This window comes from Schistocerca piceifrons, chromosome X (assembly GCF_021461385.2).
Source record: "Schistocerca piceifrons isolate TAMUIC-IGC-003096 chromosome X, iqSchPice1.1, whole genome shotgun sequence".
Classification (NCBI taxonomy): Eukaryota; Metazoa; Arthropoda; class Insecta; order Orthoptera; family Acrididae; genus Schistocerca; species Schistocerca piceifrons.
The window spans coordinates 812,917,430-812,941,828 of NC_060149.1; the positions used below are offsets into that span (position 1 = coordinate 812,917,430).

Here is a 24,399-nt window from a genome sequence, read left to right on the forward strand (position 1 = left end):
TACTCATCATGTTATATTACAACAGCCTTAATTTAATTTTACACTCTGTGTTATAAATAAGAACTGCTTTTGGAGACAACAGTTGAATAATGCACTTTCATGAACACATGTTACTTCCATGTGTAATGTCTACCACAGCTGTTGATCAGTAGGAGGCAAGCATACTCTTAAGATGGCAATACACAAGTAAACATATTCCTTCGCTCTGTAGTGTCATATCAGTCTGAGTGGACTTATTCTCATGTACAAAATGTAATACATATTGAGCTCAAATCCTGAAGTTCACTCAAAGTTGCCACTGTATGTCATGTATTGCTGCCAATCCTTGCACTCTATAGACACTCTGTCCCCCATACACTGGCACCTGGTGAAAAGGTACTCTTCCTGCTTCCTTCCCCCCCCCCCCCCCCCCACAACACACAAGCCAAACACCATTTCGAACACACAATTAAAAGCTTCTGTATGTACGAAATCGTTGGACTGCATGTGAGAAAACAATTTTCCAGTGGCAGATTAAGTACTGTCTATCCAATCCTTAAGTGGATTCCAGGGCTGAGTTCTGCTATTCAGAAGTCACTGTATACCATGTCCTCTCTCACTGCAACCAATTCTTGTTGATCGGGAGGACAACAGTTCAATCCTGCGTCCGGCCATCCTGATTTAGGTTTTCCGTGATTTCCCTAAATTGCTCGAGGCAAATGCCGGGATGGTTCCTTTGACAGGGCACGGCCGGTTTCCTTCCCCATCCTTCCCCAATCCGATGAGACCGATGACCTCGCAGTTTGGTCTCTTCCCCCAAACAACCAACCAACCCAATTCTTGTGATGGTACAAAGCACTGCATGTGAACTGAGTGTTGTTGTTGCCGCTGCCATATTGTAACCCAATTTGAATAAGAGTGACTTCAAAATGTACTTTTGAAAAACCTTCTACTTGTTCTAAGTGATATTTCTATCATAGCAGATGATTGGCTTGAAAACGAAGTTTTCTAGGTTGCACAAGCTGCTACTCCTCTCACTGCAAGTCCCTCTGCAGAAGACACCATCTGTCTCCCCTCTCCCTGCAAGTCCCACTGAGTAAAAGTTCATTACGGATTGGACTCACTGTAACGTCTTTCGTGCATGGGAGATATGACCATTTTATGTTGCATATGAAGCAAAGAACAACCAGAACAAAAGCACTGCAATGAAATTTATTCAAGTTAAAATATATTATTTAAGGTGAATTCCTCAAATGCAAACAGAACCCACCTGAATTCATTATGCTTTTCTTCGAAATTCTGTATTGAAAATAATTTCACAGAACACAAAATATAATACAGGTGACTGTGCAAAACATTTTTCTATAGATTTAAAGTTTTTTCTGTGGATTTTAAGCTTTTTTTCTGTAGATTTAAAGCATAAGGCTTTTGGGGGTGGCTGTGAAATTGTGCTATTTTGGAATCACATTTGTAAAACAATGAATCATTTCTGAGGCTAGTGAAACCTGTCACTTGCCTTGTCAAATTTTAATTTTATTGATTTATAAATACTTTTAGAGACTTCATAATGTACATGAGTGTTTCCGACACTGCATAATTTTCAAGAAATGGCTGGCAGTCCTGCACCAGGTGAGACATCCAAGATTTTGTGTTCTCACAAAAATAAGGGCCCCCTACGCATGCACCAATTTATTGGCTGACCAACTGACCAGTTTTTTGGCAGCCTATACAAGTCCCGACTGACTGCACTCAGAGATTACAGTGCTGTGCAGGGGGTCAACTCACTTCAGAACCTAGACATTATAGATTAATGGATATAATGTCCTACAAAACTCTGTTCTTGTTCTATTCTTTGGCTCACTGATTAGGAATCCAATGTCAATATTACAAAATTCAAAATGGCAGACCTAATAAAATGGATCAAAAATTATAAATTTAGCAAATTTGAGTAAAACTTTTTCTGTCTAATATACAACAAGCAGGATTAGTTTATTTTGCAGATGACACTAATAATGTAATCAATCCAAGAATACATACAGAAACAGAAGAAATGGTAAACAATGTTCTTAAAAGTCTCATTTACTGTTTTTTTATGACTCATGTAACTCTCAATTTTAAAATGACACACCACATTCACTTTTGTACATCTATGGGTACTACACTGATGATAAGTGCAGTTCATGGTGAGGAAATAATAAATGGGGTGGAAACTTCAAAAATTTTAGGTGTCCATTTTGATGAGAATTTAAACTGGAAAAAGCACATTTCAGAACTCCTAAAATAACTCAGTTCAGCCACATTTGCACTTAGAATCATTACAAATCTTGGAGATAGAGAGAAATCAGTAAGTTGACATATTTTTCATATTTTTATTCAATAATGTTAGGGCCTATATGGAATAATGTTCTGGGGTAACTCATCTTTAAGGAAGAAAGTCTTCATTACTCAAAAATATGCTATAAGAATAATATGTACTGCTCATCCACAATCATCTTGTAGGCATCTGTTTAAAGAGTTGGGCATTCTGACTACTGCTTCAAAGTATCTTTATTCCGTTGTGAAGTTTGTAGTAAATAATCCACCGCAGTTCAAAAGGAATAATCATGAACACAATTACAATACCAGAAGGAAAATTGGCATTCATTACTACATATTATGGTTGTCTTATCACAAAAAGGGGTGCACAAGGCAACTAAAATTTTTGATCACTTACCCTTGGATACAAAATGTCTAACATACAGAAAATTAAAATTTGAAACCAAACTGAAAAAGTTTTGCTCTTTACAACTCCTGGTATTCCATAGAAAAATTTCTGTTACTGTAATGTATAAAATGTGGTGGGGTAGGAATTATTAACATCTCTATGTTACAAAAAGCCTTATAAATGTTCAACATATAACCATATTTACAAATTAACTTGTGATGTGAACATAAAATGGCTCATTCTACATTGTTGTGATTTATCACTAACTAAAGATATTATCAAGAGTGCAAAAACTGGTCCAAGGGTACACACACCCCCACCCACCTCCTCCTCATCAAATTAGCAATTTTTTGAGTTAAAGTCGCAAGGCCAGTAATCTTCCTGACTTTTGTAGATGTTGTGACCTGCTGCAGGTCCATACTGATTTCAGTGCCAAATTTTGTTGCAATTGGATGACTTGTGTACATGGTTTTCTGGACAAACATACATACCCACATTGTTTCTGCTTTATATAATAGATTTGGTATATTGTATTTTGTTTAATTTACAATTATTATGTTTTTTATCTTTTTACATATAAAGCAGAATCAATCTGAGTTTGTATGTTTGTCCATGGCTAACGCCTGTACCAGTCATCTGATTGCCACAAAATGCTGCACTGAAATCAGTATTGACCTGAGGAAGGTCACTGGACAGGCCTATATGAAAGTCAGAAGCTTAACAGCACATTTGATCGTGAGAGAGGTGGGCAGAGGTGTATCTTCGGATTGGTTTTTGCCTGCTTTTGTTGATATCTTACCCATAAATATTCATAAATATTAATTAAAAACTTCCACATTGCCCAGAGAAGGTATAAAGGCACCAGAAACCTCAATCTGACCTACAGAAATATTGCCTGAAGATTGCCAACTGCCTCATCTAAATTCTCTTAGTAACTATCCTTCCAGTAGCAACTTCGAATTAAATTGTGCTCTCTCCAGATAAGGCTTAAAGCACTTTAAATGCTTGATCTAACCAGTAGAAAGACAGTCTTAATGTTATCAGCTGCTTCATCTGAATTCACTCCCTGTTACTTTAAGGGCAGTAGCATTATTTAACTGAATTCTAGGCTCTACGCAGAAAGTTTAAAGCCACTGATATCCACTGACCAGCAGGGATATGGTCTTAAGATGGTCAACTGCCTGATTTAAATTTTCTCACAGTTACTTTATTGCCAGTAATGATATTTAATCAAATTCCACATTTTCCTGAGAAACACAAAACATATTCACTATGAATCCATAATAATCGAGACAAAAGGCAAATATTGTCTTAATTAATCCATAGACTGTTTTGTAAAAATCATACACTTGAGGTACTTCATTATCTCATTTATAGACACCTGGGCACCACTGAATACTCCAGCTAGTTTAGGAATAAAAATAAATAATATTTTTTGCTGTGACAATAATAAGACTAACAAGAATGTTGCATTAATATTAAAACACTTCTTCAAATCCACCAAAAATGATCTTGGAAGTGACATAAATGTATCTAGATTTTGCAAAAAAATGTTGAAAATATTAAAAGGACGTTCTAATGCTACACTAAACTTTTTGAATCATTTAAAGGTCAGTAAGAAGGATACCTAATTTGTTTTATTTTGTGGTACCAAAGTAATTTCTATCTCAAAACTAAGCGTTCAATGGTAAAATCAGATTCTAATTATTACTAATAATAATTTACGCCATTCTATGCTTCAAATAATAAACTATGAATTTTAATTTTTGCAGAGGAAAGGGCTGCCTATCTATTTGGAGAATATGAGAAACTCAGAACTCAATATACAAAGAATCGGGTTACATTCCTTTAACAGATACTCAACTGTAAAAAACACTTTTTTTACAATATAATACTTGTTCACCAAGTTCTGCTACTGCTGAATGACTAATTTCCTTTGCTGGAATGATAATGAGCCCATACTGGTGGAACATGAAAGATGAAATATTTGAACAATTATTGGTGTTAAAATCAGTGACATGAATGGGATGTAAAATGTTCAATAACTAGAGGAATTTTATTTGAAGAAAGATATTTTGGAAACGTATTTGCATTTTGTATTTAAATAATTTTTTAAAACCATTTTGCATTTACATTTTAAATATATATAAAAAAACAAGTATTTACATTTTGCACTTCAATACTTTTAATAAACTATTTTGCACATCTCTGCTTAACTATGCAGATGACACAACAATTTAACTGGGGACCTAACAAGATTGACCTGGCCCAGAATTATTCTGGTGTCTTACTAAGGGTGAAGAACTGTTGCCAAAACAACCACTTATGCTTAAACATTAGTAAAACAAGAGTAATGGACTTTCAAATGCACCACCAACCAGATGGTGTGCAATAAAATATTGTATTTGAAGATGGCACAAGAATAAAACAGGATAATAAAACTGTTTTCATTGGCATAAAGGTAGACAGGTATCTCTCTTGAGAGCAAAATGTTGATCTTTTATGCCAAAAACAAAACAAAAAAAATCAATTTATCCAATGAGGACAATGTCACAAGTTCTTAATTATGAGCAAATGAGTACTATTTACTATGCTGTAGTGTATCCACAGCTCATATATTGAATTGAAATATGGGGGTGTGCTACTGCCAAACATATAAACAGGATATCCATCATTCAAAAAACATCTGTTGGGATTGTGTGTAAGTTTAGTTATAATCAGTCCAGCAAAGGTATTGAAAAAGTAAGAATCTACTAAGACTGCCATCAATATATGTTTACAAAACTGTTCAGCTAATTTTAAAATACAAGCAGTACAATGGTCTAAAAATAGATATGTGCACATTTACATCACTAGGAAGGACTATGATTATCATCTGGAAAGACGTAACACAAAAAGTGCTGATAACAGCCCCTTTTACATGCAGACCAAATTTTATAACAAACTTCCAGGAAATTTATAAAATTCAAGTGGGAACTTTTTTGAAATAGTCTTGAAAGAATTTCCTGCCAGTGAATATTTTTATACCAATAACAAACTGCTTTCTTTAGCATCCCCGTCAACGAGAATCGTGATGAAGGTGGATGAACTGGTGTGGTTACTGTGGCGGAATAATGCAGACAGCTGCCACGGGGGGGGGGGGGGGGGGGGGGGGGGGGGGGGGTGCAGGTAATGCATGATATGGGCAACCCACTGACAGAAGTGTTTACCGGCTGGAAGCAGTAAGCTGGGTGTCACACAGTTCTAATGCTGAGTTCAGCCACAGCTGACCTCTCCTTGTATTTCATGCTGTGTGCCATTTTAGTGTGCTCAGTCATCAGCTACCGGTGCTGGCCATGTGTTGTGTTGATCCCCATTCATGCCTCTAAGTGGTTTCAGAATTTTTGTTTACACGCAGATCGATTCTCATAGTGAGTTTTCATTTCCTCCTGCAGGGTTCTGTTCTCCAGCTTGTTGTTGTGCCACCATGTGCCTGTACAGTACCTTGTGGCTACAGTGTTGTTTAGCAACATTGTCACACCTGTGTAGATACTAAAGTGCCAATGAAGGATTTCTTCCTCATGTGATGTCTCTATTTTTTTCTTCCCTTTTCATAATGTTAATTCTGGACCCCCATGGACCCAGCATCTGTGCAATGGTGGCATGAACAGTTGCGGCTGCAGAAGGAACAGCAGCAAAAGCAGCGGGAGCAGATACAGGTACTGATAAACCAGAATGCAGGATTGCTTCTTTCCCATGCCATATAGATGGTGGGCCAGTTTTCTTCCTCACCCCCAACATCGTTTGCCGGTTTCAATGAGTCAAAAGAAAGGTGGGAAAATTGCCTGCACTGATTTTTGCTGCACAGCCAGGTATGGCATATCGTTAACCAGTTGATAAAGCTGCTTTGTTGTTCTCCAACAATGTGGGTTTATACAAAGTTGTCCAAAATTTGAAGAGCTCCACTGAGCCTGAGATATGCCCATTTGGTGAACGATGCCTGTTGCATATGCAGTATTTTGGACATCAAACCCACATGGTAGCGGTAGCTCGGTTGCAGTTTAATCAGCACGTCAAGTACCCTGGCCAGTCATATGTGACCTGGATAGCCAATTTGCAGTGTCTCTCCCACAAATGTCATTTTGATTGTCCCCAATATGCTAACTCATCTGCTGACTAGCTAATTCTGGGTGTGATTGTCCAGTTATCACCTGATCCTGAGGTTCAGACTAGGGTGTTACCTCGTCTGACCCGTCTTTAGCCAATACTGCCCAGACTGTGGAATTGCACAAACTTACAGGGTTGCCAAGAGACATCATTTCTGACAAGTGCGAGACGGCACAATTAGGTGTGCATGATAAACAAGCCCCAGTGGCTTGTTGGGTTCCTCAGGCAACCCGTTTCTCGCCATGTGTCGCCACCGTTGATGAGTTTGATACAGTGGTGTCGCGGTGCTGCCAGTGTTCACCTCCATCACACTCAATGGATTTGCGTCAACAGCAGTTTCGTAACTCCTGCCTGATGTGTTTTTTGGAACCTCAGCATTGCTCGCCTTCTGCTCATTGGACAAGCCAGCTGTGCTGCCCCAATCATTATTTGTTGCATGTTCAATCAGACAGCTTAGATGTGGAGGCCACGTGTAGGGTGTGCCACCTAGTATGCCATATGACAATTGTTTATGGCAGTTAGTGTGTCATGGGTCGGTCGTCGGACACCCCGCACGTGTCACCCCGATGTATTTTGCTGATGTTGGTAGTGGGTAGACAACTGGTCGAATTTAAAGTAGACACGGGAGTGGTGATCAGCCTTATTAACTTACATACATACAAGGTCTTGCGTTGCCCGGTATTGAAACAACTGCAATATCAAGTTGTATCTTATAGTAAACAGTGTGTTCCTTTGAGGAGGCAATTCTCTGCCTCCGCGCATTATAAGACTGTGGAACGGCAGCTTAGTGGTTAATTTACCTTTGGCACAACATATTTTTGCATTTGATGCTTTATCTGTTTTTAGCTTCGAGATAGTTGATGAAGTTGTTGGCAGTACCTACATTTTGTCACCCCCGTCCCATTCTCTTCTCCAGCAAGGTAAAGGCCGAGTTGCAGCTTTGTTGATGATTCAGTAACCCCACTGCAGCAGGGCGGGTTCGTTTTTCATAGCTACAACAGCTTATTCCACCTACACCGAGAGGCTTCTTGCAGTGTGTCCCCTTTACTCTGCGTTGATAGGTAGTGGTTCAGCCAACAAAAGCAGCGTTGAAGAAAAATCGACTATGTACCTACCAAGCAAAGGCCACATAACTCAAGTTTGGGCAACATCTGTAAGTTTGCAATAATTTCAGGTGTGCAGGATTCTAAATAACTTTTGTGAAAAAGTTCAAAATTCAATTAATTAGGCTTTATAGCCTCCAAAACAAATGGTAAATAGCATGCCCGTATATACTGACTAAACTACTATTGTTGCAAGTTAGTTACTGCTTTTACTACAATGTTATCACATGTAAGAAAAGAAAGAAGTGCTCGTCCAAATGTTTCGAGATGTTCACGAAATGCGTCACGCGGATTTGAAGTATGACAAGAAAGGTCACACGCAAATAACTTCCAGGTACTTAAAATTTTCACTCAAACATTTAAAACTGTTGTCGCTTCACAGTTACGATGAAGGAATTGACAAAAGACTTGCTTTATCTCACCAGTGGCGCAGTTCCACATTCACCTTCACGGCAAGACGGATCTCGAGCGACTGTTCGAGACACAGAACTGTAGCATAAAACACTACACAAAACGTGTAAAATGCACTCTAATACTCGCGGCAATTCCTAAGTAATCCGACAGATTTCTGCTAGCGGTTTATAAAAGAAACTCTGAATTTACGAAATCATATTTAATTTAAATAAAACAAAATCCGAATTATCTCCAGAAATGAACTGCTAATTGATTTTACACCTAACACTTCTTCTGGCTGCTTTTAAACAAAAGCTTACATACTGGATACACGTCACGTGATTCACGATTGCACAAGAACTTTCCCACGCATAAATTTTCCACATTTTTAACAAAATAAAATATCTACACTTAACGTATGTCCTCCATACACTCTCTCCAAAACACACACAGAATAAAACATAATTAAATTGTAGCTTTCGAAATGGTTATCTTACGTCATCCAGCTATTGCAGGTCCAGCCAACATTTGCGCTACCGGCGAGCGCAATCAGTCTACCCAGCGGGTACCCCAGCTCCCCACTACTACGCTATTCCGAGCAGTGTGTGAAGACTATATACCAAAGCAGCGGTTCCTAAACTGTTATGGCACTCAACAATGCTCTTTTATCATATGGAACGCCACATCAAATTGTTATAAATGAAAGACATTGCAACTTAATTTTATCCATATTTCGCAGCTTCAAACGTACACTGGAGGTATGAATTAAAAACGCCTTCAGCCACAATTTTTCGTGTTTTATTTAGTACTACCTCTAGTGAAAGACACTGCAATTTAAAATTAATACAAAAACCTTAACTAAAACATTTTCCCAGTGATACAATTCCATGCTTTGCAGTTAGTTCACAGTTACTGGGGGCCGAACCGCACAATAACCCGGGGTTCGGTGTGGGGCCCCGGAGGGGTGAAGTGAACTGCGGTAGTCGTCGTGGGGTTGTGGACCACTGCGGCTGCGGCGGGGACGGAGCCTCTCCGTCGTTTCTAGGTCTCCAGTTAACATACAACATTCATCTCGACGTAATATTTTTAATTTTTGATAGGTGACTTTTATTTTTCTTACCATTGCTGCGATCCCCGTCTCTACATACGTCAATACATTCCTTCCAATTTATGCTCTGTTTATTCATGTAACAATGTATGACCTCAAATATTTTTTCTTCAGCTGCGTTGGTTCCCAAACGTGTGCGGAGCAGTAAATTTTCTTCGATAGATGTACCGAAGGTATATCTCAAGAATACAAGTGATATTGATAGACTAGCTACATCAGTACTTTCATAAAGCTGCGCTGCAAACATATCGGCAGGATTCAATCTGCGGATGAGTGCATCTTCAATGTATTCGGATATTTTTTGACTGCCACCAAACACATCATTGTTAGAACATTGCACTGCTGCAACTTTATTTGCCGCGCCTTCTTCAGGTATACAGCTGTTTCTAACATGTGTGGTTTAGCTAAGTTCCTTGCAATTGTATGTGGTTTTACAGTTCGGCCTATCCTGTAACATGGGAGCCACGTCGCTTCAGTAGCGTTTTCATGATCGGTTTTTGCAAATTTATGCAATTTGGGCACTGCGGCTTTATACGTCTCTTTGTGTTTTTGAAAAAACTTGTACCTTTTTCCTTGAGATTTTCGTCGTTTATATCACAGAGTTGTTTTAGCTTTGCTGGCACCCGAGAACTAATTACTAAGACTTTTTTGGAAGTGGCGTCGACTTGCAAAACTACCGGCATGGCAGTGTCAAAATGTACCGTACTAAACATCTGTCACTAAGCAAGACATTTTTGAGTTTCCGAAATGCGTCTTAACAGTGTTTAGTCCACACAAACTTCTAGTTTTCATTGCAAATACACATTCTTAACTATCGATATTTTATGAAAGATTGTTAAAGATTTCTGAGAGAAAAATGAAAAATCAAATACTCTTTAAACACAAACGTAGACTTCCCTGCGGCCAACGTCACAGTCAATATTATATATATATATATATATATATATATATATATATATATATATATATATATATATATGTGTGTGTGTGTGTGTGTGTGTGTGACCGTATTGTCAATATGTAAAACTACCGACGTTCCGGTCAGTGTTGCAAGTGACCTACAGGGTGTTTTGTGTTTTTGTTTACTGCTTGCTGAATTCATTCACCCAGAAAAATTTTACTGAGCAAATACTCTTTGTTTGAATATGCCCATTGTTTTGTAGGGCCCGTGTGGTCTCACACACGAACCAGAGTGATAAGCGTCGTAGAAACTTGGAAAACAGTAATTTTCACGGCGTCGAGCACGCTGTACAAAGGCTGAAATTATACAGCTGTCACCTTAACACCCAACAGAATTGATCTGGAGTCAAGTTAAGGGATTTGCCGCGAGAAACAAGACATTTAAGCTGCCAAATGTAGTGGAACTAATGCACGAAGCTCTGCGGCACGTCATTGCCAAAAGACGGCAAAATACAGAACAGCACGTCATAAAAGTGGAGGAGGAAATGCGGATTTTTTGGTGGTCTAAGATTCTGTTGCTGATCTCCTCGTTATCAACGTAGCAATAGTGAAATGTATTCCTCGGAGTCCGATATGGAAGTTCAGATATTACCAGATCACGGACTGTAATTCCTTCAGCGGCTTCAGTACTTAACTACATGGGAAATCAACAGCCACGCCATGCAGAAAAATCACTCTTGTTAAAGTCAGGAATTTTCATCACTCCTGATTTTAATTACAGTACTGTAACATCTAGAGCATTTTATGTTTTCCGTCAGGTCATGGAAAAAGGGTATCGGCTGAGTTATTCCATATATTATTTCATTCTGTTTAATAATTAAATGACATTCAAAGCTATATTGTTTCTCAGCTGGTGTCTGTTTACCTCTTTACTGCAACTGTTCACATCACCGCAGGTTAGTTGGATCACTTGCCTGGCTAGTGCTGTAAAAGTTAAGCGCGCCGGTTAAGCCGCTGCCCCGTATTATCGCTGAGTCAATGTACGCGTAAAGCACAGCATAAACCGTATCCTCAATATCGTACATGACTGTTCTCAAGACAGCTTTGCTTTCGCTCCACGTGAAACGATATCCAACGAGGTTCCAGCAAACCCGGCAAACTACGTAGTGTAATGTTTACATGAGGTTTACTCCTACGATGAACGGAGTAGTGAAACAGTTGTCACGTCACACACATCGTATGCAGTTTCTTGTTACGAAGTATTGCGTAATCTTAGTCCTAAAGCCTTTGACACATTTTCCTGTCGGCAGATGCTTGTGTGTGCACTGTGTTTTGTTGCTGTAACAGGCGGACTTTTTCCTCGCAACTTATGTTTTATTTTGGTTTTATTCTCGCGTTTATGTTTTACCACTGCAATACTATTCTTCAGTAGTGAGCTAATGTAACATTCTTCCTTCGAGTGTCAGTTCTGACCAGTTAAAAGGACAAAAATTTAGACTGAGAACTAAAACAATGCAAAATTCCCGGAATTCTATAAAATTCCCGGGTTTTTCGCGTATATCCCGGTTGTCCTGGGACTTATAGTCCGTGACTTTCATAACCGAGTCATTTCGGCTCTTTGAGAACTCATGATAAAATGTTCCAAAACGTAGTCAGTTATGTATGATCCACAAATTATTGCCTGGAGTTGCGAGAAATGTTCCAGGTCATGAACTGGAACCTGATTTTTCCACAGGATTACTTTTTGTTTGATAGCATCAAGCTTCCAGAATGAGATTTTCGCTCTGCATCGGAGTGTGCGCTGATATGAAACTTCATGGCAGATTAAAACTGTGTGCCCGACCGAGACTCGAACTCGGGACCTTTGCCTTTCGCGGACAAGTGCTCTACCATCTGAGCTACCCAAGCACGACTGTGGAAGAAACATGAAAGAAAACCGTCTACGGATGGTAATGGCCTTCAAGTTGCTGATCTTAGCGATCCGGCAACTGGGCTGGATATTTCGCTGAAGCGCCGAAGAAACGGGTATAGGCATGCGTATCCACATACAGAGATACAGGGTGTTTCAAAAATGACCGGTATATTTGAAACGGCAATAAAAACTAAACGAGCAGCGATAGAAATACACCGTTTGTTGCAATATGCTTGGGACAACAGTACATTTTCAGGCAGACAAACTTTCGAAATTACAGTAGTTACAATTTTCAACAACAGATGGCGCTGCGGTCTGGGAAACTCTATAGTACGATATTTTCCACATATCCACCATGCGTAGCAATAATATGGCGTAGTCTCTGAATGAAATTACCAGAAACCTTTGACAACGTGTCTGGCGAAATGCCTTCACATGCAGATGAGATGTACTGCTTCAGCTGTTCAATTGTTTCTGGATTCTGGCGGTACACCTGGTCTTTCAAGTGTCCCCACAGAAAGAAGTCACAGGGGTTCATGTCTGGCGAATAGGGAGGCCAATCCACGCCGCCTCCTGTATGTTTCGGATAGCCCAAAGCAATCACACGATCATCGAAATATTCATTCAGGAAATTAAAGACGTCGGCCGTGCGATGTGGCCGGGCACCATCTTGCATAAACCACGAGGTGTTCGCAGTGTCGTCTAAGGCAGTTTGTACCGCCACAAATTCACGAAGAATGTCCAGATAGCGTGATGTAGTAATCGTTTCGGATCTGAAAAATGGGCCAATGATTCCTTTGGAAGAAATGGCGGCCCAGACCAGTACTTTTTGAGGATGCAGGGACGATGGAACTGCAACATGGGGCTTTTCGGTTCCCCATATGCGCCAGTTCTGTTTATTGACGAAGCCGTCCAGGTAAAAATAAGCTTCGTCAGTAAACCAAATGCTGCCCACATGCATATTGCCATCATCAGTTCTGTGCACTATAACGTTAGCGAATGTCTCTCGTGCAGCAATGGTAGCGGCGCTGACGGGTTGCCACGTTTGAATTTTGTATGGATAGAGGTGTAAACTCTGGCGCATGAGACGATACGTGGACGTTGGCGTCATTTGGACCGCAGCTGCAACACGGCGAACGCAAACCCGAGGCCGCTGTTGGATCACCTGCTGCACTAGCTGCGCGTTGCCCTCTGTGGTTGCCGTATGCGGTCGCCCTACCTTTCCAGCACGTTCATCCGTCACGTTCCCAGTCCGTTGAAATTTTTCAAACAGATCCTTTATTGTATCGCTTTTTGGTCCTTTGGTTACATTAAACCTCCATTGAAAACTTCGTCTTGTTGCAACAACACTGTGTTCTAGGCGGTGGAATTCCAACACCAGAAAAATCCTCTGTTCTAAGGAATAAACCATGTTGTCTACAGCACACTTGCACGTTGTGAACAGCACACGCTTACAGCAGAAAGACGACGTACAGAAGGGCGCACCCACAGACTGCGTTGTCTTCTATATCTTTCACATCGCTTGCAGCGCCATCTGTTGTTGAAAATTGTAACTGCTGTAATTTCGAAAGTTTGTCCGCCTGAAAATGTACTGTAATCCCAAGCATATTGCAACAAACGGTGTATTTCTATCGCTGCTCGTTTAGTTTTTATTGCCGTTTCAAATATACCGGTCATTTTTGAAACACCCTGTACGTAAAGAGGAAGAATACGGTGCTGCGGTTGGCAACTCCTATATAAGACAACAAGTGTCTGGCGCAGTTGTTAGATCGCTTACTACTGCTACAATGGCAGGTTATCAAGATTTAAGTGACTTTGAACGTGGTGATATAGTCTGCACACGTGCGATAGGACACAGCATCTCCGAGGTAGCGACGAAGTGGGGATTTTTCCGTACGACCATTTCACAAGTGTACTGTGAATATCAGAAAGCCGGTAAAACACCAAATCTCCGACATCGCAGCGATCGGTAAAAGATCCTGCAAGAATAGGACTAACGACGACTGAAGAAAATCGTTCACTGTGACAGAAGTGCAACCCTTCCACAAATTGCTGCAGATTTCAGTGCTGGGTCATCAACAAGTGTTCGCGTGCGAACCATTTAACGAAACATCATCGATATGGGCTTTAGGAGCCGAAAGCCCATTCGTGTTCCATTGATGACTGCACGACACAAAGCTTTGCGACTCGCCTGGACCCGTCAACACCGACGTTGGACTGTTGATGACTGGAAACATGTTGCCTGGTCAGGTGAGTCTCGTTTCAAGTTGTATTGAATGGATGGACGTGTACGGATATGGAGACAACCTAATCAATCCATGGACCCTGCATGTCGGCAGGGGACTGTTCAAGCTGGTGGAGGCTCTGTAAATGGTGTGGGGCGTGTTGGAGTGATATGGGACCCCTAATACATCTAGATACGACTCTGACAGGTGACACGTACGTAAGCATCCTGTCTGATCACCTGTATCCATGTCCATTACTCATTCCGATGGACTTGGACAGAGTGGCTCCAGAAACACTCCTCTGAGTTTAAACACTTCCGCTATCCACCAGGCTTCCCCGACATGAACATTATTGAGCATATCTGGGATGCCTTGCAACGTGCTGCTCAGAAGAGTCTCCACCCCCTCGTGTTCTTATGGACATCCCTGCAGGATTCATGGTGTCAGTTCACTCCAGCACTAATCCAGAGATTAGAAGAGACTATGCCACATCGTGTTGCTGCACTTCGGCGTTCGCTCGTGGGCCCTACACGATATTATGCAGGTGTACCAGTTTCTTTGGCTCTTCAGTGTATAAATGATAATTTTAGGATAAGAGCAATTCGGTAAGGTCCGCAATACATTAGTAAATAAACGAAAAATTTCCTGTGGATAGCGAGACAAGAAGGTGTTTTACTGTTTTCATTGCTTCCACCGTCTTTCAAAGAACGGAAAATTTAAGTAAACATGGTCTTCATATTGTCGAACAAAAGATGCTCTGTGTTACTGTTAATGCAAGTTGTTCAATGCGAGTGCTGGCTCTCTCACAAGTAATGGTTAAAGAGACTGGCAAAGCTTGTCAGAAATTCTTCCAAACTATCAACTGTACTGCAACCAAGTGGAAAGTGCTTTCCCAGAGAATTAAAAACTCAGAATTAATGTATCAAGCAACTCAAAATCAAACTGGGGGCATTTGAAAGCTCTTGTCTACGCAACCCCGGTACCAAATGTAGAGACTCTTCGTGCTCGTATTGTGGACGGCTGTGATACAATACGCCATTCTCCAGGGCTGCATCAGCGCATCACGGATTCCATGCGACGGAGGGTGGATGCATGTATCCTCGCTAATGGAGGACATTTTGAACATTTCCTGTAACAAAGTGTTTGAAGTCACGCTGGTACGTTCTGTTGCTGTGTGTGTTTCCATTCAATGATTAATGTGATTTGAAGAGAAGTAATAAAATGAGCTCTGACATGGAAAGTAAGCGTTTCCGGACACATGTCCACATAACATCTTTTCTTTATTTGTGTGTGAGGAATGTTTCCTGAAAGTTTGGCCGTACCTTTTTGTAACACCCCGTATAACACAACCGCACACATCATTGCTCCACCTCTACCAATCCATCGGTCACCGAATCTGTTGTTGAGAAACGTACGAACACTTCGACTGAAATGTGCAGGAGCTCCATCGTGCATGAACCACATGTTGTGTCGTACTTGTAAAGGCACATGTTCTAGCAGCACAGGTAGAGTATCCGGTATGAAATCATGATAACGTGCTCCATTGAGCGTAGGTGGAAGAACATGGGGCCCAATCAAGACATCATCAACAATGCCTGCCCAAACGTTCACAGAAAATCTGTGTTGATGACGTGATTGCACAATTGCGTGCGGATTCTCGTCAGCCCACACATTTTGATTGTGAAAATTTACAATTTGATCACGTTGGAATGAAGCCTCATCCGTAAAGAGAAAATTTTCACTGAAATGAGGATTGACGCATTGTTGGATGAACCATTCGCAGAAGTGTACCCGTGGAGGCCAATCAGCTGCTGATAGTGCCTGCATACGCTGTACATGGTACGGAAACAACTGGTTCTCCCGTAGCACTCTCCATACAGTGACGTGGTCAACGTTACCTTGTACAGCAGCAACTTCTCTGACGCTGACATTAGGGTTATCGTCAACTGCACGAAGAATTGTCTCGTCCATTGCAGGTGTCCTCGTCGTTCTAGGTCTTCCCCAGTCGCGAGTCATAGGCTGGAATGTTCCGTGCTCCCTAATAAGACGCCGATCAATTGATTCGAACGTCTTCCTGTCGGGACACCTTCGTTCTGGAAATCTGTCTCGATACAAACGTACCGCACCACGGCTATTGCCCCGTGCTAATCCATACATCAAATGGGCATCTGCCAACTCCGCATTTGTAAACATTGCACTGACTGCAAAACCTCGTTCGTGATGAACACTAACCTGTTGATGCTACGTACTGATGTGCTTGATGCTAGTACTGTAGAGCAATGAGTCGCATGTCAACACAAGCACCGAAGCCAACATACCTTCCTTCAATTGGGCCAACTGGCGGTGAATCGAGGAAGTACAGTACATACTGACGAAAGTAAAATGAGCTCTAACATGGAAATTAAGCGTTTCCGGACACAGGTCCACATAACATCTTTTCTTTATTTGTGTGTGAGGAATGTTTCCTGAAAGTTTGGCCGTACCTTTTTGTAACACCCTGTAGAAAGAGGATACCGGCCACAAAACAACATCCTCTCCTTGCTTGCCATGGTGTAATCCTACAGTGACAACGAGACGACACAATAACTGGCGACGAGGATAATTCAGTGCCGATTTTGCTTGCTTCTCTTGTGTTCTAGCTTGCAGGGGTGCTCATTTCTCATCGCTAAATTTTTTGTTGTGTTCTTGCATGTATTCCTGGAAGGGAGCCGCTGAACTAATCAAATTTCTTTCAGAGGCTTTGGTTGCTTTTTGCTGTAACATATCGGTATAAACCATGGCTACCCCGCCCCCTCCACCCACTGCCCCCACGCCTCAGCCACAGACGGCCAATATGATGGATCTGACACAAGTTTTTCAGTTTCAGAACCAACAAACTGCTGCCCTACTAACGATGGTACAACAACTACTGGCTGCACAATAGCCGCACAACAGACAGACCGACTAGCCCAACAAGTGCCGCCGACCAGCATACCAACGTTTCGGCGCCGGCCGCGGTGACCAAGTGGTTCTAGGCGCTTCAGTACGGAAGCGCGCGACTGCTACGGTCGCAGGTTCGAATCCTGCCTCGGTCATGGATGTGTGTGATGTCCTTAGGTAAGTTAGGTTTAAGTAGTTCTAAGTTCTAGGGGACTGATGACCTCAGATGTTAAGTCCCATAGTGCTCAGAGCCATTTGAACCAACGTCTCGGCAATTTAACGACACAGAAGAGGAAGTTCAACGTGTTGAAGGCACTGTAAAGCTACAATACTTTTTTTTCGACTACAGGGTCCCCTGTGTTCAGGTTAATACAAAAACCATTCCCAACTGCGTCTCCTGGCGAATTCAGTTACGACGATGTACTTGCTGCATTAACCAAGTACTACGGCCAGCAAGTCCAAGTAACAGCAGCCAGATATCAGTTTTTTCGCTTGCAGAAAAAGCCAGAACAGATGTACCGTCAGTGATAGACAGAACTAACAGGCATGACTAGAACGTGTAAATTTAAGTTTAGTTGTGGTGACTTTTAAGGTGATTTAATTATTGGGGGTGCAGTAATGTTCAGTGCCCCCGATAGTAGAGTATGGGAACAGATCCTAAAGTACTCTGATCCATCACTTCCTCAAGTGTTGCACGTCTTAGAGCAAGTCTTAGAGCGATAGGAATCAGGTGTCAGCAGTCGATATGTTTGACCAGGCCACGATTTGTCGGGTCCCATCGCAGGCACGAGTGAATACACAGCCGTGCAGACTGCCACGTAGACAGGTAAACAGACCTGTGAACTTAGCGAAGTCTTGCCCTAAATGTTTTGTTCGCCATAAAAGACAGAATTGCACATCACGTAATGCAACGTGTTACACATGTGGAAAAAAGACCATGTCCAAGCAATTTGTTTGCAACGGCACAAAAACGCCAATTTTGCCTGATCCCAGAATAAACAGGCTCGTGCACATGCAGTGAACGTTCTATTTTCCAAATATACAACAGGGTCTGACAAAAGTACGATTAAGCTTGTGACTCCTTCGCGCCCCAGTGATGTGCAACGACGTTCTAACAAATTATTTGTCTGCTTACGAAATGCTGGCCGTCGTGTGAAATTTTAGTGAGAACAGGTGCCACAGTAAATTTGCTAAATCATGCCATGTACGAATAGTTAGGCTTACCACACCTTTGTATGTAAATCTAGCAAGCACCTCACTGCTTACAATGGGCAGGAAATTCTAGTGCTTGGACAGCATAGTTTGACTGCCACTTACAAATCCCACTCTAGGTAAGTGAATTTTACTGTGTTGAAATCCAGAGACAATGAGAACATTTTTCACAACAATGTACAGTCAGTCTCTCCATTTTCACCACCCCCAGGGAGCCCACAGTCCTTTTGTGGGTACGTGTGTGGCGCACATGGGGCCCCAAGTTATTGCAGTCTCCTTTTCTTTCCAGGCTGCATTACCATCCCTGTTCCTCTCCCTCCCTATCCTTACTCCTTTGTCCCTGCCCCCTCTTTTTCCCTCTTAATGGACTTCTTTATGTCGGCCTGGCTATCCTCCTGGCTTTGTTTCGGTCTGTGCTATTGTTTAGTTTGCTGTTTCCATTTCCTTTTCGGTGTTTTTGGTCCCCTTGGGGTTTGACCTCCATTCCCAAAATTTTCCGTTGAGTATGAGCCATTTGGGGATGAACTCCCTACCTAGCTTCCATGGTGCAGGTTCCTCTCCCCCTCCCCTCCCCTTTCCCTTTGCACCCTGGCCCCCCTCCAGCTAGGTCACCAGCACGGTAGCCAGTCCGTGTGGTGGGGCTGTTAAGTACCCCACTTGGCTGAACCCCCTGAAACCACAGGGATCACACTGCTAGCACCTGAGCTGTTAATGCCTCGTGTATGCCCAGGAGTTAATGCTCATCACTTTGGGGCACCAGAACTCCCGGCAATGGCCGCCGTGCCAGACAGCCCATGCTGTGGCTGGGTAGCGCCCACGGACCGAACCCCTGATTGGAGTGGGTGGTACTAGGGTGGACGCCTTACGCATGAAGCGACAAAAGCTTCACCATCCTGACGGTTCTGTGGCCGTCTCTAAGAGTGGTAGCATACGTGCCACTCCTTCTTCTGATCCTTCGGCCTTCCCCTCCGTGGCCACCCCCTCGGAGGAGGCCAAGCTCTTCAGGCGCACACTGTTTCAATTGCTTTAAGAGACAAAGTAGCAAATGATTTGAAATAATTGCAAGATAATGGTGTAATTGCTCCCACTCAAGCTAGTCCATGGACAAGTCCTCTCGTTTTTTGCCTAAGCTCGTGGGTCGAATTCGGATTTGTGTTGGCTTCAAGTCTACAGTGAACCCACAGACAGATGTTGACACTTATCCATTACCTCGCCCTGAGGGACTCATGGACAGACTTGGTGCAGGACGTTACTTTCCTAAGATAGATTTTCGTGATGCCTACTTGCAAATTTAATTGTATGAAAAATCACACAAAGTGTTTGTTGTAAATACACACTTAGGACTGCTCAGGTATTTGCGTTTGCAGTTCAGCAGTGCTTCTGCACGCACCATTTTTCAACGTTACTTGGAACAGCTGACTGCAAAAGTACCATTTTGTTCAAATTACCTTGTCGATATTGTCGTCTCAGGCCATGCACCAGAGGATCCCTTTTTCGAGTGTTGTCAGATGCAGGACTCGAGTGTCGTCTCGAAAAATGTGACTTTTTTCAAACTGATCTACAGTGCTAAAGTCATGTGATAAACAATCAGGGTGTACAATTCCTCCAATCTCATTTGCTTGCAATCGTGGCCTGCCTGCTCCTCGCAATGTGTTTGAACTGCAGTCAGTAATAGGCAAGATGACGTATTACATTCAGTTTATACGTATCAAATACTGCTCAGATTCCGGCTCCATTCCATCACTTGCGTCGCAAAAATGTACCTTTTGTGTGGACTAAACACTGTCAATACGCATTTCAGAAACTCAAAAATGCCTTGCTTAGTGACAGATGTTTAGTACATCTTGACCCTGCCGTGCCGGTAGTTTTGCAAGTCGACGCCACTTTCAACGGAATCGGCGTTGTGCTTTCGCATAGAATTCGTGCACAACACAGTCCTATTGCTTTTGCTTCAAAGTTGTCAACTCAAACTCAGTGCATTTATTCTCCAATAGAAAAAGAGGCTTTCTCTATTGTGTATGGTGTGACAAAATTCCGTCAGTATTTGTATGGTCGCAAATTCTTTTTTTTTTTAGAGACAGATCACAAGCCTTTGCAGTCCTTATTTCATCCACCAAAGCCGGTTCCTACATGCACTGCTCAAAAACTGCAACGCTAGGCTTTGTTGCTTTTTCAGTATCGTATGAAATTGTGTACTGACCTACGGCAAAGCATGGCAATGCAGACGCCTTATCTCGCCTTTCAATTGGCCCAGATTCTGACTTTGATGCGTCTACTGCATCTTGTTGCCAGATCGATGCGCAGGACTCTCAATTGCTGGAATCTTTCCCCTTGAACTACAGAAAAATTTCACAGCCCACGGAAGCAAACCCAGATCTCAAGATTTTGTTGCATTACATTTGTGCGTCTTGGTCTCGTTCATTGAACAGTTGTGCGCTGATACTTTGCTCTTTGGCAAAATCTTTCGGTACAACACGGTGTGTTTGTAGTTCAAAATGACTGTGGATAATCGCATGTGCATATATCCAAAGTGTTCCAAAGAATGTGTTGTGATTACTCCACCAAGGACATTGGGGAATTGTTCGCCCTAAACAATTAGTGTGACAGCACTGTACACTGTACTTGGAAAGGCATGGAAACTCATATTGAACAGATGACGTCACAGTGTTGGGCATGTGCGGAGAACCAGTTCGCTCTACCACAGACATTCTCAGCTTAGCCTAAGAGCCAATCTCCATGGCAATGAGTGCACACAGTCTTTATAGGACCATTTTTGAACACTCGTTTGCTCATACTGGTAGACTCTTTTAGCAAGTTTCCATTTGTGGTGCCTATGAACTCTACCATGTCACGTAGCACCATTCAAGAATTAGCTTCAAATGGTTCAAATGGCTCTGAGCATTATGGGACTTAACATCTGAGGTCATCAGTCGCTAGAACTTAGAACTACTTAAACCTAACTAACCTAAGGACATCACACACATCCATGCCCGAGGCAGGATTCGAACCTGCCACCGTAGCAGTCGCACGCTTCCGGACTGAAGCGCCTAGAACCACTTGGTCACCGCGGCCGGCGCCGAAACGTTGGTATGCTGGTCGGCGGCACTTGTTGGGCTAGTCGGTCTGTCTGTTGTGCGGCTGACGCCGCTTGTGCAGCCAGTAGTTGTTGTACCGTCGTTAGTAGGGCAGCAGTTTGTTGGTTCTGAAACTGAAAAACTTGTGTCAGATCCATCATATTGGCCGTCTGTGGCTGAGGCGTGGGGGCAGTGGGTGGAGGGGGCGGGGTAGCCACGGTTTATACCGATATGTTACAGCAAAAACGGCCGGCTTCAAGAATTGTCCTCAGTATTTTGCATCGAAGGTTTGCCAGAAGTATTTGTGTCAGACAATGGACCAGAGTTCACTTCATGTGATTTTGAACAGTATTGTGAATGCAATGGCATTCATCATCTAACAAGTGCCCCATTTCACAGATGGCCAAGCTTCGCACCACCCACACACAGGAACAGGTGCTGTAACTCTTTCTCGCCTCCTATCGCTCCCACCCACGAGACGGACCATCACCACCTGAACTTCTACATGGCCGCCACCATCAGATGCTGCTACACTTGCTACACCGATCGCAGCACCTGGCACCGCCAATGTTCTACAAGTATCGCTTTGCGCTGCACAATCTTGTTCTTTTTGGGGTTCGTGGCAACCGTGGGTGTTGGGAAAGAGTCTTGATCCAGGAACGCATTGGCTCTTCTATATATTTGATTGACGGACCTGATGGTTTGTGTGCTGAAAACCAGAACAAAATTTGTGCATGTCATTTGGCCCGTGATTCTGCTGCTTTTCTTCCCCCAGATTCATGGCTTCACGGGACCACGCGGCCTTCACAGCCACCTGCTGGTGCTACCAGGGCATGGATGGATGATGCACCCTCACCCCCACCGTCCCTGCTCGCCGACCCACCATCACTGTCGCCATCACCATTACTGTCATCACCCCATGATGCACCCTCAGGCCTGGATGTGTGCCCTGGCAACAGTTTTATGGTGGGGTACGGTCAGGAGTATGCTGTCCTCCACATCTATAGCTCCCAGCTCATCTCTATGTCCAGTGTCCTGCCTCCCTCCCTGTTGTCGTTTGCAACCTCACTACAACGTGCAGCATTTTGGCGGGAAGGGGATGTGCTGGAATAAGCTGCAGCCAGCACACAAGGTGCCAAAGAGGTTGCGGGAAGATCGACAGAAGCGCACGCAACATGCCTATCAGGAGAAAGGCCAAATAGAGACTCGCAAGAAATCCACTGTCAATGCCCTCTCGGCTGTCAGTATTTAAATCACCGTCATGGACTGGAGGGCCCAGTCAGTCAGTCATCCAGTGAGTCAACAAGTTGAGTCATCACTCACAGTCCAGTCACTTGCATTCGCAGACAGCCGCAATCACAATCAGAGTCTCAGTCTCAGGCAGCAGATAGTGACCAGAATAGTGTATGTAGTGGACTTTTAATTCACCGCCATGCGGGATTAGCCGAGCAGTCTAAGGCGCTGCAGTCATGGACTGTGCGGCAGATCCCGGCAGAGGTTCGAGTCCTCCCTCGTGCATGGGTGTGTGTGTGTTTGTCCTTAGGATAATTTAGATTAAGTGGTGTGTAAGCTTAGGGACTGATGACCTTAGTAGTTAAGTGCCATAAGATTTCACACACATTTGGATGTTTTTTTTTTTTAATTCACCACCAGTGAGGCTAATGTGGGCTATTACAGAGAGCTTGTGCCACAACACCTGGACTACCTTAAGTTAAGTAGCTTCCTGTTTATGTTAATAGGGAGCCCTGTTAATACATGTGTGCATTTGTGTTATAGCAGGAGGATACTGGCCATCAAACATCATCCTCTCCTTGCTTCCCACGGTACAAGGCTACAGAGACTATGAGATGACACAAAATGTGGGATTCTAAATAACTTGCGTACAAGGTTCAAAGTCCAATTAAATTAGGATTTATTACCTCCAAAAGAAGTGGTAAATGGGTATCAAGTCAGTATTTACTGCCTAAACTGTTGTTGCTGCAAGTTAGTTACTGCTTTTACTATAAAGTTTTCACATGTAAGCAGCCAGAAGTTTACCAGTCAAACCCAGTTGATTTTCACATTCTATACACTCAATGACTGACAGCTATTCATAAGTTACTACATCAAGTCATTCAGTGGTCTTATTAGAAAGAATTGCTTACCCAAATGTTCTGTGATGTTGGGGTATCTGTTGAGAGGCCAGACAAGAGGGGCAGCAGTCTTTTCAGTATTTGTAGGGGCAACAACCTGGATGATTGCCTGATCTGTCCTTGTAATATCAACCAAAATGGCCCTGCTGCGCTGGTAGTGCAAATGGCTGAAGGCAAGGGGAAACTACAACTATAATTTTTCACAAGGTCATTCAGTTCTACTGTATGTTTAAATGATGATGATATCCTCTTGGATAAAATGTTCTGGATGTAAAGAGTTCACCATTTGGATCTTTGGGTGTGGTCTGCTCAGGAGGACATCATCAGGAGAAACAAAACTGGTGTTCTATGGATCAGAACATGTTATGTTAGATCCCTTAATCAGGCAAGCAGGCTGGAAAATTTAAAAAAGGAAATGGATAGTTTCAAGTTACATTTAGTGGGAATTGGTGAAGTTCAGTGGCAGGAGGAACAGGACTTCAGGTCAGGTGAATAGAGGGTTATAAATATAAAATCAAATAGGGGTAATGCTGGAGTAGGTTTAATAATGAATAAGAAAATAGGAATGCAGGTAAGCTACAATGAACAGCAT

General features: G+C 42.6%; 1 long non-coding RNA gene across 1 annotated transcript in view; it reads right to left on the bottom strand.

The window, feature by feature from the left end:
* LOC124721172 overlaps positions 1–8,880 on the bottom strand; it is a 93,978-nt gene extending 85,098 nt beyond the window's left edge. Inside the window, exon 1 of the long non-coding RNA XR_007006285.1 lies at positions 8,823–8,880. This is a non-coding gene — a long non-coding RNA (uncharacterized LOC124721172). The remainder of the gene's footprint in view (positions 1–8,822) is intronic.
* Positions 8,881–24,399: the final 15,519 nt, after the last annotated feature.